This window comes from Carassius auratus, unplaced genomic scaffold (assembly GCF_003368295.1).
Source record: "Carassius auratus strain Wakin unplaced genomic scaffold, ASM336829v1 scaf_tig00216951, whole genome shotgun sequence".
NCBI lineage: Eukaryota > Metazoa > Chordata > Actinopteri > Cypriniformes > Cyprinidae > Carassius > Carassius auratus.
Genome location: NW_020528810.1, coordinates 144,207 through 159,669, shown reverse-complemented (window position 1 = coordinate 159,669; position 15,463 = coordinate 144,207). Strand labels below are relative to the sequence as shown.

General features: G+C 47.8%; 2 non-coding genes and 2 pseudogenes across 2 annotated transcripts; all 4 read right to left on the bottom strand.

Moving 5' to 3' along the window:
* Positions 1 to 2,862: 2,862 nt before the first annotated feature.
* On the bottom strand, positions 2,863 to 3,026 carry LOC113099480 (U1 spliceosomal RNA). Its single transcript, XR_003289447.1, has one exon. It is a non-coding gene; the product is annotated as a U1 spliceosomal RNA (small nuclear RNA).
* A 374-nt stretch (positions 3,027 to 3,400) lies between these two features.
* LOC113099454 (uncharacterized) lies at positions 3,401 to 3,581 on the bottom strand (annotated as a pseudogene).
* Positions 3,582 to 10,134: 6,553 nt separating this feature from the next.
* On the bottom strand, positions 10,135 to 10,298 carry LOC113099479 (U1 spliceosomal RNA). The gene has a single exon (XR_003289446.1). It is a non-coding gene; the product is annotated as a U1 spliceosomal RNA (small nuclear RNA).
* Positions 10,299 to 10,672: 374 nt separating this feature from the next.
* LOC113099510 (uncharacterized) lies at positions 10,673 to 10,847 on the bottom strand (annotated as a pseudogene).
* Between the last annotated feature and the right edge of the window lie 4,616 nt (positions 10,848 to 15,463).

The window sequence follows — 15,463 nt, the reverse complement described above, 5'->3', positions numbered from 1 at the left end:
CCCTCCCTCTTCCTCTTCAATACTATCCCCCCAACCAGTGCTTGTCCCTCCCTCCTCATTCTCTTTTCCTTCATAGCCCTCCTCATTACAATCTTGACTCACAGAGTCCTCACTAACAGAGTTCTCCAGTTTGCTGTATTTGCATATTTCCCCATTATCAGGGTCACTGGCCTCACTCCAGGCTCTGCGACGGCCAGTCCCAGATGCTGACTCTGCTGCAATCTCCATCTTTGACTCACTATATACTGTCTCTCGTTGATGGGTTGATCCAGTTGCAGGCTCCAAAATGGTCTGCTCCTTATCCACCTCCAACACCCCAGAAAGCACCTCTGTGAAGTCCAGATCTGTCCATCCTGGAGATGGATTAAGCTGCTCCTCTGATCCCACTCCTTTTACCTCCTTTCCATCCAGGGACAAGGTTATCAGATCCCCCACAGTTCCATCCACTTGTTCCTTCATACCAGCACACTCCTGACTTGATGTACTCATACTTCTCTGATCATTCGCACCTGTCGCTTGTTGAAGATGCCCCTCCCTTTCTGCTGGTAGACTGCTAAGAATGGCATCCAGGTCTGCCTGCAGATCATGACCTTCCTTCAATATGCTCGCATATGACTTGTTTCTTGAAGGACAGGTACGATAAAGATGATCGGCCTTGCCACAAAGGCTACAAAGTTTTGGTGCGGGGCAGGCAGAAGCAACGTGGTCCGCCTTCCCACAAAACCGACAACGCTGTCCTTCACATTCTGTTTTAATGTGTCCTTCTCCACCACATCTCCTGCAATACATGGGCTGCCCAGGGTAGTAGAGAAAGCCCCTGTTAGGCCCAATGGAAATGGACCCAGGTAGGTGAATCAGGCTTCCAGGGACTGCGGAGTCCACCTTGAGCTTCACAAAAAACCGCCTCTTTCCAGTCCAAATCCCAAACCGATCCCTCACACGCTCACCTCCTTTCACAGCCTCGCAGTGCCTCTCAAGAAAAGTCATTACCTCCACATCCTCAACAAAAGGATTATATAGATGGATTGTGAGAGGTAAGTAATCCTGTGCAAACAGAGGGTGCAAACTCAGTCCTTCCAACAACTTGTGCTTTTTATGCCCCCAAGACTCAAAAAAACTCACACAGTCCGTTAAATTGAAGAAGGTCAGATCCATAAATCCCATTGCGGTGAAATCCTGAAGACAGAACACTGATGAAGCTGCTACGTTGAAGACTCCTTTCAAGACATCCACGACCACAAATTCCCTCCTGAAGTTTTCCTTCACAGACCGGACAGCATTCTGTAGCACTTGAATCCGTACAGTATTCTTTAACCGCGCCATCATGGCCGGCAAAGCACCATCTCCCCTCGACGTAGCCATCGCCGCTACACTTGATCTTAGCCAAAAGGCCGAGAAGCGATGCTGCTAAGACGCAGCAGGGAGGAAGCCGGACACGGCGATGCCCATCTCGGCTTTGGTAAGTTTTGGGAGACCTAAAAACGCTGGGGGATGGTGGTAGCCTCCCCTGTCTACAACGTCACCGGGCCTCGTCCCGATCGGCCTGACGGAAAGTACGGCATCGCTCGTAACTCCCAAACGGTTGGTCGCAGAGCCACGTGCCTTATGTCATCGGAATCCTTGGCTCGAGCCGAACGAGACGCAGGTCTCAGATTGGCTCGTCGCTCTGACGAAATTTTCGGGTATTTTGGATTTTGTCGAAAACCTTCTTTTGCAACCTAGCGCCAGGTATTTGGCCCAGTCCCACCCAAATCAGCACAGAAAGCTTCTCTGGAGTCTGACTGTCAATAATCATCCAAAAAAAGAGGAAATTTCCATTCACCTTGGCGAGGGGACCTCAAAACGTGCTAAGGTGGCGTGTCCGAGGTGGCTCGAATGGCTATAACTCCGGGAAGGAGTGAGATCCCTTCACCCAAATCGGCACACCTGTGCAGGGGCTCAGTCCGAGGCCAGGTGAAAAGGGGCGCGGCGACAGGCCAGTAGGTGGCGCCGTAAGCTGAAAAATAGGGAAAATGTAATGTAAAAAGACAATCAAACAAAGATGAAAACACCCGAAACACTGCGGGATCGTAGTACCCTCCCCTGTCTGCAACGTCACCGGGCCTTGTCCCGATCGGCCTGACGGTGGAACTGCAGCGACGGAAAGTACGGCATCGCTCGTAACTCCCAAACGGTTGGTCGCAGAGCCACGTGCCTTATGTCATCGGAATCGTTGGCTCGAGCCGAACGAGACGCAGGTCTCAGATTGGCTCGTCGCTCTGACGAAATTTTCGGGTATTTTGGATTTTGTCGAAAACCTTCTTTTGCAACCTAGCGCCAGGTATTTGGCCCAGTCCCACCCAAATCAGCACAGAAAGCTTCTCTGGAGTCTGACTGTCAATAATCATCCAAAAAAAGAGGAAATTTCCATTCACCTTGGCGAGGGGACCTCAAAACGTGCTAAGGTGGCGTGTCCGAGGTGGCTCGAATGGCTATAACTCCGGGAAGGAGTGAGATCCCTTCACCCAAATCGGCACACCTGTGCAGGGGCTCAGTCCGAGGCCAGGTGAAAAAGGGCGCGGCGACAGGCCACTAGGTGGCGCTGTAAGCGACAACAAAATTAATACGAATCGAAAAAAAGGACAAACAAACAACATGGAGACAGATACAGCTAGGCTGCAGTCAGTCCAATCTACTTTCAAAGTAAGGTCTGCGCTATGTTCGAACTAAACTACCCACCAGGGTCTGATTTTTCAAGAGCGTAAGTGACTTTGTTTCACAGGCGCACAACACGTATCTCGCACGTGACAGAACTCCCCATTCTGAAACGGAAATAAATAAAAAACTGTAAAAACCTCTTCTGCTTTGTTTCACCAACAATTTCAGGGGAGAGCGCGAACGCAGTCCCCCACTACCATAAATTATGCAGTCGAGATTCCCGCATTTGGGGAATTCGCAGGGATCAGCATGGCCGGAGTGCAATGGACAAGCCTCGCCCTGGGTGAACCGCCTTCTTGATCATGGTGTCTCCCCTGCCAGGTAAGTATGAAGGCCCAGGCGGTCAGCCAGAGGTCTGATTTGCATCTCTACCATCCTCACCAACGGTTAGCCCTCCGCCCCCGCTCCAGGAAAGGAAGGACGGGTGCCTTCCGTTACTGGCCTGGAAACTGCCAAGCTCATGGGCCGGTGCTTCCCAACGCCAGTTTTAGATGACTCTCTTTAAACAAACACACCTGATTCGATGCACCACCTCGTCTGTGAAAGACTTCAAGACCTCAGGTGGGTGCATCGTTAGTGGAAGAGTCCAAGACCCCAGGAGGACACATCAGGAAAAAAGTTTGCAATAAACCACAGCATCTGCAATGGCAGCTCTCATTCCTTGTTCTGCTATTCGACACAATAAATGGCAATCCCCAAAAAGGGAAAGCACACCGTTCCTGGAGACACTGCAATACCAGGCCGATGCATGGAGTGGACGGAGCAAGCCCCGGCTCCAGCTCCGTGATCTAAAAATCCATTTAATATGTAGTCCCCGGATGGGGGACGTATCAGATATTAAACTGATAAGAACAGATTTTTTTTTTTTTTTTTATTAAATCCATACACTCATACAAATTTACAAATGAACCACTTGTAACCAAGGCATACACATTTTCAGTTTGAACATTCCGAACTCAAAAATAACTTCATATAAAGTGAACAACACATTACTATCAGTGCCTCATAAACAAAACTAGATTTTTGACACCCAAGACTTTATCCCACCCCTACCCGAGGGAGTTCCCCCCATACAGCCCTCGTCTCCTCCTCTCCATAAACGACCTTATACCCATTTACCTCTTTAACCAAACTTGCCAAAAGTGTTGAAAATAACTTTTGAGGTTCTAAACCAGGCAACTGCTTCCTCAGGCACCTTAGACGCCAGTCCCATAAGATACGCTTCCCTTCTGAGATAGTTACCCATACTACTCTTTTCTGATCCTTCTCTATATTTCCCAACCCTCCTCCATACAACACTAAGTCCCGGGTAATCAGTGGTCCTCCCCATTCTCTCCACCACCCAGTGACTGCTTCCCATAAAGCCATTGCTCCTGGACATGACCACAAGGCGTGCTCAATTGTCTCTTCTCCCCCGCAACCCACTGGGCAGAAAGGAGATCTGCCCTGACCATGCCTATATAAACGCTCCCGTACTGGAAGCCTCCCTAATGCTGCCAACCAGTTCACATCCTTACACCTCCCTACCAAATAATCTGGTTGCAAGGACAACCAGTTCACTTCAATTGGAGGCCCTGCCCCTCTAGCTTCCTTAACTGAGCTCTCCTTCAACCTATCATACAGCTTCCTATGATTTAACAACAATGACTCTTCCAAGCACCAAGGATTTTCTTTAATAGTGTCTGCCGCCACTTTATAATGTTCAGGTCTATCCAGAGACCAAGGCACCCTATTACTCCACCCTGTTAAATGCCTCAAAGGCCAGCCCAACCAAAAGTGAGCCAACACATGTGCTTTATGCCCTGGAGCCTGTACCACTAGGCGAGCTGCAAATGCAATAAACAAAGCCGTAACCTTCCAAGGGAGGCACGGCACCCCTCTGCCTCCCTCAGCCAGAGGACGAAACATCTGCGCCCTTGATACTAGCTCAGTCCTCCCTCTCCAAATAAAAGAAAAAATCAACTTCTCCATTCTCCTCCCCTGCCAAAAAGGTAGGGGAAAAACATAAGCCAGATGATTAATACTGGGCAACACATCTGCCTTCACTACCTGTACTCTACCCCATAATGACAGATCCCTTACACTCCACCGGTTTACTTTAGATTGTAAAGATTCCAACATCCCCTTCCAATTTTGTTGTGCACTATTCACCTTGAAGAAATGAACACCCAAGATTTTCATGCCATCCTGACACAAGGTATACCCTCCTGGAACCACAGTCCTCTTACTCCACCGTCCTACAAACATCACTGAAGATTTACTGACATTTATCTTGGCCCCTGTGGCTTCAGAAAAACTATGCAAAATCTCTCCTGTCACTGCAAAATCTTTTTCTGTGGTCAAAAAGACTGTCATATCATCTGCGTAAGCTAACACTTTTGCCCTTATCCCTCCTCCACCTGGCATTACTACACCAGTCAGAGCTTCTGTTAATCGTAGCCGACTAATCAGAGGCTCTAAAGACAGTATATAGCACAAGGGTGACAAAGGACACCCTTGCCTCACACCACCCAACTGTCTCACTGGTTCAGAATAGAACCCGTTAATCCTAATCTGACTGAAAGCTTCACTATACAGAAGCTGGATCCAGGCTCTGAACCCTGGGCCAAATCCAAGCTTCTCCAACACTGACCACAAAAAAGAATGGCTAACCCTATCAAAGGCCTTTTCCTGGTCAAGGCTCAGGATTGCCAAAGGAAGCTGCCGTTGCTCAGCCCAACTGATCAAATCCCGGATCAAAACTAAATTGAGGCTGCCTGATCTTCCTGGAACCCCACAAGTTTGATCTGGATGAACCACCAAATCTAACACCCCCTTAAGCCGTAAGCATAAGACTTTCGCCAGAATCTTATAATCGGTAGTAAGTAAAGTTATTGGCCGCCAATTTGCCAAATCCTCCTTACTATTCTTCTTATGCAGGAGGGTCACCAACCCCCTCCTCATAGACATAGGCAATTTCCCCACTTCCAGACTTTCCTGATAGACCTTAATCAGTTCAGGGCCTACTAAAGGCAAGAAGGCTTGATAAAATTCAGCTGGGAGACCATCCCCACCTGGAGACGTGCCTCTCTTCAAGGACTTAATTGCTACCTCTACTTCCTTCAAGGTGACCTCCTTCTCTAACCTGCCTGCCTCCTCTTCCTCCAAGGTCCTGTCCAGATCCTCTAGAAACCCCTCCGTTGTTGACTCTCTTATTTCTTTATTCGCGAACAGCTCCTTATAAAAGGCAACTGAAGCCTTGAGCATTCCTTCAACTGAGTAAACCTTACCCTTCTCTGTATTTAAACATTCCATACTGCTACGCTTCTGCCTGCCCTTCACAGTAGAAAAGAAAAACTTTGTAGGCCTTTCATCTAACACACGCTGACATACACCTGACTGCATAACAAACTTCTGTGCTTCCCCTCTATAATGTTCATTCAAAGAGTCCTGCAAGAGTTTGGCTTTCTTCCACCCTTGCACAGTGCTCAATAGACCTTGAGAGCATAAAACTTGCAGTTCTTTAGTCCATTGACGCACTTGATTCCTCTTAGCCTTCTCCAAAGCTAAACCCCATGCCCTGCAAAAAAACCTAATCCTCTCCTTCACCCCTTCCCACCAGTCAGAATGTGACTGGTAGAATTCTTTTAAATTGCACCACCCAGCATATAATACCTGGAAAACCTTACAGAAGGTTTGGTCTTTGAGGTATGTAACATTCATCCTCCACTTCCCCCGACCCCTTTGCCCTGCCTCCAACTCTGCCCCAGCCCCAACTAAACAATGATCTGAGCACCACATTGGCTGCCTTGTGTAGCTACTAACTTTAACAGATTTTGACAAAAATATATAATCCAACCGTGATGCCTCCTGCCTACTGTTAAACCATGTATAACCTAAACCCTCCCCTCCAGCTGTCTGACCTGAATCTTGTAATCCAAAACTTTTAATAACCCCTGCCAATTCCCCCCCAGAATTTTTTTCTAGGGACATATTAAAATCCCCTGCCAAGACCACCAGCCGGTTCGTATATAATAACGGAAATATTTTTCCCAAAAAACCTTCCCTCTCCTCTCGCTTACTGGGCACATACACATTTATGAACCGCAAGGCCACACCCCTCCATCTTGCATCCACAAACATCACTCTCCCTGGAACAATCACCCCAGATGTTTCAACTATCACCTCCCAGGAAAAGAATAAAATCCCCACCCCATCCGCCCTCACATTCCCCACTCCCCAAAAGGATGGTCCCCGAGTCCAATCCTTCGAAAAATTCTCCACATCCCTTTCATTCTCCAAGTGACATTCTTGCAAAAACAAAACATCATAATATAAATCTTTAACAGAAAAGAAAACTGCTGTCCGGCGCTCTGCCATTTTCAGCCCTCTTACATTAAATGTTGCCACTCTTAACAGTCCCATTGAAAACCTTTGGACTCTCTCCAAAAGCCCCCATATTGCCCAAAATACTTCCCCAACCTACTTCCCCCCTTATTCCTCCCCATTTTCCCCACATTCTCTTCTTCCCCTTCCTCCCTTTACCCTCCTTGAAACCACTTCAGACCATTCCCCGGATTCTGCTATCATTTCTTCCCCTCCCTCTTCCTCTTCAATACTATCCCCCCAACCAGTGCTTGTCCCTCCCTCCTCATTCTCTTTTCCTTCATAGCCCTCCTCATTACAATCTTGACTCACAGAGTCCTCACTAACAGAGTTCTCCAGTTTGCTGTATTTGCATATTTCCCCATTATCAGGGTCACTGGCCTCACTCCAGGCTCTGCGACGGCCAGTCCCAGATGCTGACTCTGCTGCAATCTCCATCTTTGACTCACTATATACTGTCTCTCGTTGATGGGTTGATCCAGTTGCAGGCTCCAAAATGGTCTGCTCCTTATCCACCTCCAACACCCCAGAAAGCACCTCTGTGAAGTCCAGATCTGTCCATCCTGGAGATGGATTAAGCTGCTCCTCTGATCCCACTCCTTTTACCTCCTTTCCATCCAGGGACAAGGTTATCAGATCCCCCACAGTTCCATCCACTTGTTCCTTCATACCAGCACACTCCTGACTTGATGTACTCATACTTCTCTGATCATTCGCACCTGTCGCTTGTTGAAGATGCCCCTCCCTTTCTGCTGGTAGACTGCTAAGAATGGCATCCAGGTCTGCCTGCAGATCATGACCTTCCTTCAATATGCTCGCATATGACTTGTTTCTTGAAGGACAGGTACGATAAAGATGATCGGCCTTGCCACAAAGGCTACAAAGTTTTGGTGCGGGGCAGGCAGAAGCAACGTGGTCCGCCTTCCCACAAAACCGACAACGCTGTCCTTCACATTCTGTTTTAATGTGTCCTTCTCCACCACATCTCCTGCAATACATGGGCTGCCCAGGGTAGTAGAGAAAGCCCCTGTTAGGCCCAATGGAAATGGACCCAGGTAGGTGAATCAGGCTTCCAGGGACTGCGGAGTCCACCTTGAGCTTCACAAAAAACCGCCTCTTTCCAGTCCAAATCCCAAACCGATCCCTCACACGCTCACCTCCTTTCACAGCCTCGCAGTGCCTCTCAAGAAAAGTCATTACCTCCACATCCTCAACAAAAGGATTATATAGATGGATTGTGAGAGGTAAGTAATCCTGTGCAAACAGAGGGTGCAAACTCAGTCCTTCCAACAACTTGTGCTTTTTATGCCCCCAAGACTCAAAAAAACTCACACAGTCCGTTAAATTGAAGAAGGTCAGATCCATAAATCCCATTGCGGTGAAATCCTGAAGACAGAACACTGATGAAGCTGCTACGTTGAAGACTCCTTTCAAGACATCCACGACCACAAATTCCCTCCTGAAGTTTTCCTTCACAGACCGGACAGCATTCTGTAGCACTTGAATCCGTACAGTATTCTTTAACCGCGCCATCATGGCCGGCAAAGCACCATCTCCCCTCGACGTAGCCATCGCCGCTACACTTGATCTTAGCCAAAAGGCCGAGAAGCGATGCTGCTAAGACGCAGCAGGGAGGAAGCCGGACACGGCGATGCCCATCTCGGCTTTGGTAAGTTTTGGGAGACCTAAAAACGCTGGGGGATGGTGGTAGCCTCCCCTGTCTACAACGTCACCGGGCCTCGTCCCGATCGGCCTGACGGAAAGTACGGCATCGCTCGTAACTCCCAAACGGTTGGTCGCAGAGCCACGTGCCTTATGTCATCGGAATCCTTGGCTCGAGCCGAACGAGACGCAGGTCTCAGATTGGCTCGTCGCTCTGACGAAATTTTCGGGTATTTTGGATTTTGTCGAAAACCTTCTTTTGCAACCTAGCGCCAGGTATTTGGCCCAGTCCCACCCAAATCAGCACAGAAAGCTTCTCTGGAGTCTGACTGTCAATAATCATCCAAAAAAAGAGGAAATTTCCATTCACCTTGGCGAGGGGACCTCAAAACGTGCTAAGGTGGCGTGTCCGAGGTGGCTCGAATGGCTATAACTCCGGGAAGGAGTGAGATCCCTTCACCCAAATCGGCACACCTGTGCAGGGGCTCAGTCCGAGGCCAGGTGAAAAGGGGCGTGGCGACAGGCCAGTAGGTGGCGCCGTAAGCTGAAAAATAGGGAAAATGTAATGTAAAAAGACAATCAAACAAAGATGAAAACACCCGAAACACTGCGGGATCGTAGTACCCTCCCCTGTCTGCAACGTCACCGGGCCTTGTCCCGATCGGCCTGACGGTGGAACTGCAGCGACGGAAAGTACGGCATCGCTCGTAACTCCCAAACGGTTGGTCGCAGAGCCACGTGCCTTATGTCATCGGAATCGTTGGCTCGAGCCGAACGAGACGCAGGTCTCAGATTGGCTCGTCGCTCTGACGAAATTTTCGGGTATTTTGGATTTTGTCGAAAACCTTCTTTTGCAACCTAGCGCCAGGTATTTGGCCCAGTCCCACCCAAATCAGCACAGAAAGCTTCTCTGGAGTCTGACTGTCAATAATCATCCAAAAAAAGAGGAAATTTCCATTCACCTTGGCGAGGGGACCTCAAAACGTGCTAAGGTGGCGTGTCCGAGGTGGCTCGAATGGCTATAACTCCGGGAAGGAGTGAGATCCCTTCACCCAAATCGGCACACCTGTGCAGGGGCTCAGTCCGAGGCCAGGTGAAAAAGGGCGCGGCGACAGGCCACTAGGTGGCGCTGTAAGCGACAACAAAATTAATACGAATCGAAAAAAAGGACAAACAAACAACATGGAGACAGATACAGCTAGGCTGCAGTCAGTCCAATCTACTTTCAAAGTAAGGTCTGCGCTATGTTCGAACTAAACTACCCACCAGGGTCTGATTTTTCAAGAGCGTAAGTGACTTTGTTTCACAGGCGCACAACACGTATCTCGCACGTGACAGAACTCCCCATTCTGAAACGGAAATAAATAAAAAACTGTAAAAACCTCTTCTGCTTTGTTTCACCAACAATTTCAGGGGAGAGCGCGAACGCAGTCCCCCACTACCATAAATTATGCAGTCGAGATTCCCGCATTTGGGGAATTCGCAGGGATCAGCATGGCCGGAGTGCAATGGACAAGCCTCGCCCTGGGTGAACCGCCTTCTTGATCATGGTGTCTCCCCTGCCAGGTAAGTATGAAGGCCCAGGCGGTCAGCCAGAGGTCTGATTTGCATCTCTACCATCCTCACCAACGGTTAGCCCTCCGCCCCCGCTCCAGGAAAGGAAGGACGGGTGCCTTCCGTTACTGGCCTGGAAACTGCCAAGCTCATGGGCCGGTGCTTCCCAACGCCAGTTTTAGATGACTCTCTTTAAACAAACACACCTGATTCGATGCACCACCTCGTCTGTGAAAGACTTCAAGACCTCAGGTGGGTGCATCGTTAGTGGAAGAGTCCAAGACCCCAGGAGGACACATCAGGAAAAAAGTTTGCAATAAACCACAGCATCTGCAATGGCAGCTCTCATTCCTTGTTCTGCTATTCGAAACAATAAATGGCAATCCCCAAAAAGGGAAAGCACACCGTTCCTGGAGACACTGCAATACCAGGCCGATGCATGGAGTGGACGGAGCAAGCCCCGGCTCCAGCTCCGTGATCTAAAAATCCATTTAATATGTAGTCCCCGGATGGGGGACGTATCAGATATTAAACTGATAAGAACAGATTTTTTCTTTCGAAAAAGTTTTATTGTCACCATTTACATTTTTTCCATTTGCATTTTCTCTTTTTCCCACAACATTTTCTTTTTAATCACACATTAAAACAAGCAATATAATATATAATAAATACACATGGTAAAATGAAATATACAATCATTTTTAAAAAGCATTTGATTAAAACCACAGTGTTTTGCTTGTTTTTAAAAGTCCATTATTGAGGTGTGTTTAAAAGGCGCGGTCAGTTCCAAAGTAAAACACAAATTTTAAAAAAAAGCAAACAAGCCTCGTATATATGTTAATAAAACCTCTTTCATAATAAAACAATAAAAAACACCAATTAAAAATCATCTGTTGTGCAAGACCGGGGGTGAGTCCTTATCAAGTGGGTCATCACCCCACTCTCCAGAACTGGGACATGAGATGCTACTTTATGGACTCAGCGGAGATCCCCTCTCCTCCGGCCCGCTGGCCCGCTGTTCCCGTAACCAGAGTGGTGAGGGTGCATCTACGGGCGGCCAGGGTCGGTGCCTGCCGGGACCCTCTCCGTGCGACCCCGGCCCCCCCGTCCGAATATCGTCGTCCGGTACCCCTGCAGCATTGATGTTACCTTTAGCTCGCATGCATGGAGGGTTACCGTAACGCGCTTCCCCACCAGCAGGTTTCTGGTGGCCCAGATGGCATCCTTGATGACGTTGAGGGTGAGCCAGAGCGAGGTAAATTTCTGTGCCGTCAAGTCCTTCAAGCCCCGGCCCACCCCAAGGATGGCGAGCTGGTACCCGAACTGGGCCCCACCCGCTGGTAGGCACGGGAAATACAGGGGGCCGGTCTTGGCCCACAGGTCCCGCGCAGTGCTGCACTCCCAGAGCAGGTGGTGGACGGTCTCCGGGGAATTGCAGCCGGACCGCGGGCAGATGGGGTTTTTGGCCATGCCTCTGGAGTGCATAACCGCCCTGACCGGGAGGATCTCATGAGCCACCATCCACGATAAGTCCTTGTGCCTGTTCTGGAGAGCGGGGTGAGCCGCGTTCCGCCAAACCTGTTTGGCCTCACTTGGTGTGAGGCCCGGAACTGGACTCACCGGTTCCCGGTCCTGCACAACAGAGATGAGAGACTTGTGTTGAGTTAAAATGGTGACATCTTCACTCTCTAAAAGGTATTTCTTTAAAAACTTTTTTATAAAACTGTACTCTTTGGGCAAGTTAAAAGACACTGGGGTTTTCAAGTCCACTGGTAAAATTTTCAGTGTTCGTAGGTAAAACCCCATCCAGAATCGCGCCATTGCAGCCGTCTTGTTTTCTTTGGATGGGGTCGTGGCATAACTAATGTGCAGGGCGGTGAAGCGGCTGCCTAAAAACAGGTGGGGGTCTGGGAGGCCTTTTCCACCGTTCTCCGGCCTTTTCTTGATGGTCTCCCTCTTCAGGCGCTCCCACTTGGACCCCCACAGGAAGTAAAACACCGCCCTCTCCAGTTTCCCCAGGAACCACCGAGGGGGGCTAAAAACAGAACAGACAAGTAAAATCAGAGGTAAAATCACAGATTTAAAAATTAAAACCTTGCCTTCCATCGTCATCTGTCTTAGTCCCCAAAACCCCAGTCTTTTCCTAACTTTCCCTAACAAGTCAGTCCAGTTTTCCCGTCCACCCCCGTCTTTATCAAATTTAACGCCTAAAATCTTAAAATCGTTGTCTTTAAAAACCAAATCAAGTCCTCCTGTGTCCACGTCTCCCCACGGCCCGAAGAGCTGGGCCTCGGACTTGTTTCTATTGAGTTTGGCGCCCGAGGCCCGACCGTACCAGTCAGTCAAGTCCAGTGCTCTTCGTATTGATAAAACGTCTGTGGCTAAAAGAGTTACGTCATCCATATATAAAACACAGGTCGCCGTCAGTCCCCCCGTCCCAGGAACGTCCAGTCCTTTGATCCATTTGTCCCTTCTCAAGATCTGTGCCAGTGGCTCGATGCAAGCCACATACAGAAGAGGAGATAAAGGACATCCCTGACGGACACCACTGTGTATGTCCACAGCTTTGGAAAGATGCCCATTTATTAGAATTTTGCTGACTATTCCCTTGTACAGCAGTCCCACCCAGGCTATAAACCTCTTTGGAAGCCCCATTTTCTCCAGAACCTGGAAGAGGTACTGGTGCGAGACTCGATCAAATGCTTTTTCAAAATCTAAATTTAGGACTACTAGCCAAATATTTCTGTCTCTCGCGTAACAGATGGCGTCTCTAATCAGCACTAGGTTGTCTGTTATCTTTCTTCCGGGCACAGCACAAGCTTGATCCGGGTGGATCACGTCCTCTAAAACAGTCGACATGCGTGTTGCTAAAATCTTACTAAAAAGTTTACAATCAAAATTTAAAAGCGTGATTGGTCGCCAGTTTTTCAAGTCAGTCTTGTCTCCTTTCTTATATAATAATGAAACTATCCCTACTCTAAAGCTGTCAGGAAGTCTGTCAAGAGTCTCAAATTCTTTAAAAACGGTCAACAGTTCGTGTGCTAAAATGTCCCAGAAAGTCAGATAAAATTCAAAAGGAAGTCCGTCAATGCCAGGGGACTTCCCTTTTTTAAAATGTTTTAAAGCTTTCTGAATTTCTAAAACTGTAAAATCCTGGGATAAAAGCACATCTGGGCTCTTTACCTTTTTATTTAAAAAGGTTAAAACTTCCTCTAAAACCCCATTATGAGCCTCTTTTGCACTATATAAATTATTATAAAAGTTTTCAGTTTCATTTAAAATCTCTTTTGTGCCGCTTGCTTCCCTCCCGGTAAAAGTCTTCAAAGCAGAGATTGACCCACCCCGTGTAATAATTTTTTTAAAAAAGTATCTTGTGCATTTCTCCCCTTCTTCTATTTCTCTTTCTTTACATCTTAAAATAACACCCCTACTCTGAACTTCGAATAAAACTGACATTTCTTTCTTGACTTCTTTTATCTCTTCTGTAAAATCCAATCCACTGTTTAAAAGGTTAAAATATCTCTGCAGTCTTTTTTGCAGCCCCATCATGTGTCTTCTTTCCCTGTTCTTTTTCCTTTTCCCTATATTTCTAAAAAACTGTCTTGTCCAGTCCTTAACCACTTCCCACCACTGTGCACGTGTATCATAAAAGTCTTGGAGGGTCTGCCATTGGCTGAACTGCTCCCTATACTCTCTAACCACTTCTTCATCCTCTAATAGGGAACAGTTCAGCTTCCACAGCCCTCCTCCTACCGTCACACCCATGGAAAGTGAAAGGGTGCAAGACAGTATCATGTGATCAGAAAAAAAGGGAGGGGTCAATGTTGCATCGGTTGGCGGGCAGTCCCTTGTAAAAACATAGTCAATTCGAGAGGCTCTGGTGCCATCACCACTGAACCAGGTGAAGCCCTCCTCTCTTTGATGCAGTTGTTTAAAACAGTCAACTAACTTAAAATCCTTGACTAAATTTTGCAATAAAACCGATGTCTTATCGACCTTAAAATCTTCTCCTACTCTCTTCCTATCTGTTTTGGATAAAACACAGTTAAAATCCCCTGCTACTATTAGGGGAGCCCTGCCTAACATGTGGGGCTGCAGGTCTTCTAAAAGCTCATATCTGTCATTTTTTTCTGTAAAACCATACACATTAAGAACCTTAAAATCCCTCCCTAAAAAAGTCAGGTTTGCTAAAAGAGCCCGCCCTTCCCTCACCACAGTGCTATCCTTCACCGTGATGTTTGAATTGTTGATTAAAATAGCGACACCGTCATTTTTGTTGAAGTTGGAGCCACTCCATATTGAGGGCCCCATGGTCCACATCTCCTCCAACTTTCTGTAACTATTTAAAAAGGGCAGAGCACACTCTTGCAGTAAAAACAAGTCTGACTTAAAACACTTTAAAAAGGATAAAATGCTCTGTGCTCGTAAGGTGGACCTCACACTTCTTACATTAATGGTAGAGATAGTGAGGGCCATGAGCAGTATGGTTAAAACAGTATGAGACATTTAAACAGAAGACAAAAAGACTACAAAAATATACTTAAAATCATGTTTTATCTTGTTTCACCTGCCCTTCCTTTCTCACAGATGAACTGGGTCCTGGAGAGCAGGTGCTCGACGCCTCGGGTGCTACAGAGAAATCCTCTTGTAACTCCCTAGGCGACGATGTTCTTAGCTTGATGTGCAAAAAAGATACCTCATTTGGGGACTCTAGGGGCCACATACGTTCTTGATCTTCCAAATCGGAACTATCAAGCCGCTGTGCTGCCCTAGCTTTTTTCTCCTCGGTTTCCACCAGAGGAGATCCCGCAGGTCTTTTTTGCACTTGAGCATTTGGGAGTGAACACTCAAATTCACTCCCACTGGATTCCTGTACCAACTCTGACACCGTTTGTAGGGAGGAGCTTGTTTCTCCCTCGGTCACTTCTCCTTCCGTGCCTTTTTCCATTTCAATATCTGACTCCGCCCCTATGGCCGCCCCACTTCCTCCTTCCTGCCCAATCCCTGAGGCTGGCTGGGAATTTGAAATTCCCGCCAAAACCTCAGGGACCGCCTCCTCTTTCCTTTCTTCGTTTGTTTGGTGCCAATGTGGGGCGGCCATTTTGAGCTTGTTGGCAAAACTTTTAGGGCAATCTCTGTAGAGGTGGTTTGAATCTCCACAAAGATTGCACCGCCTGCCATTGGT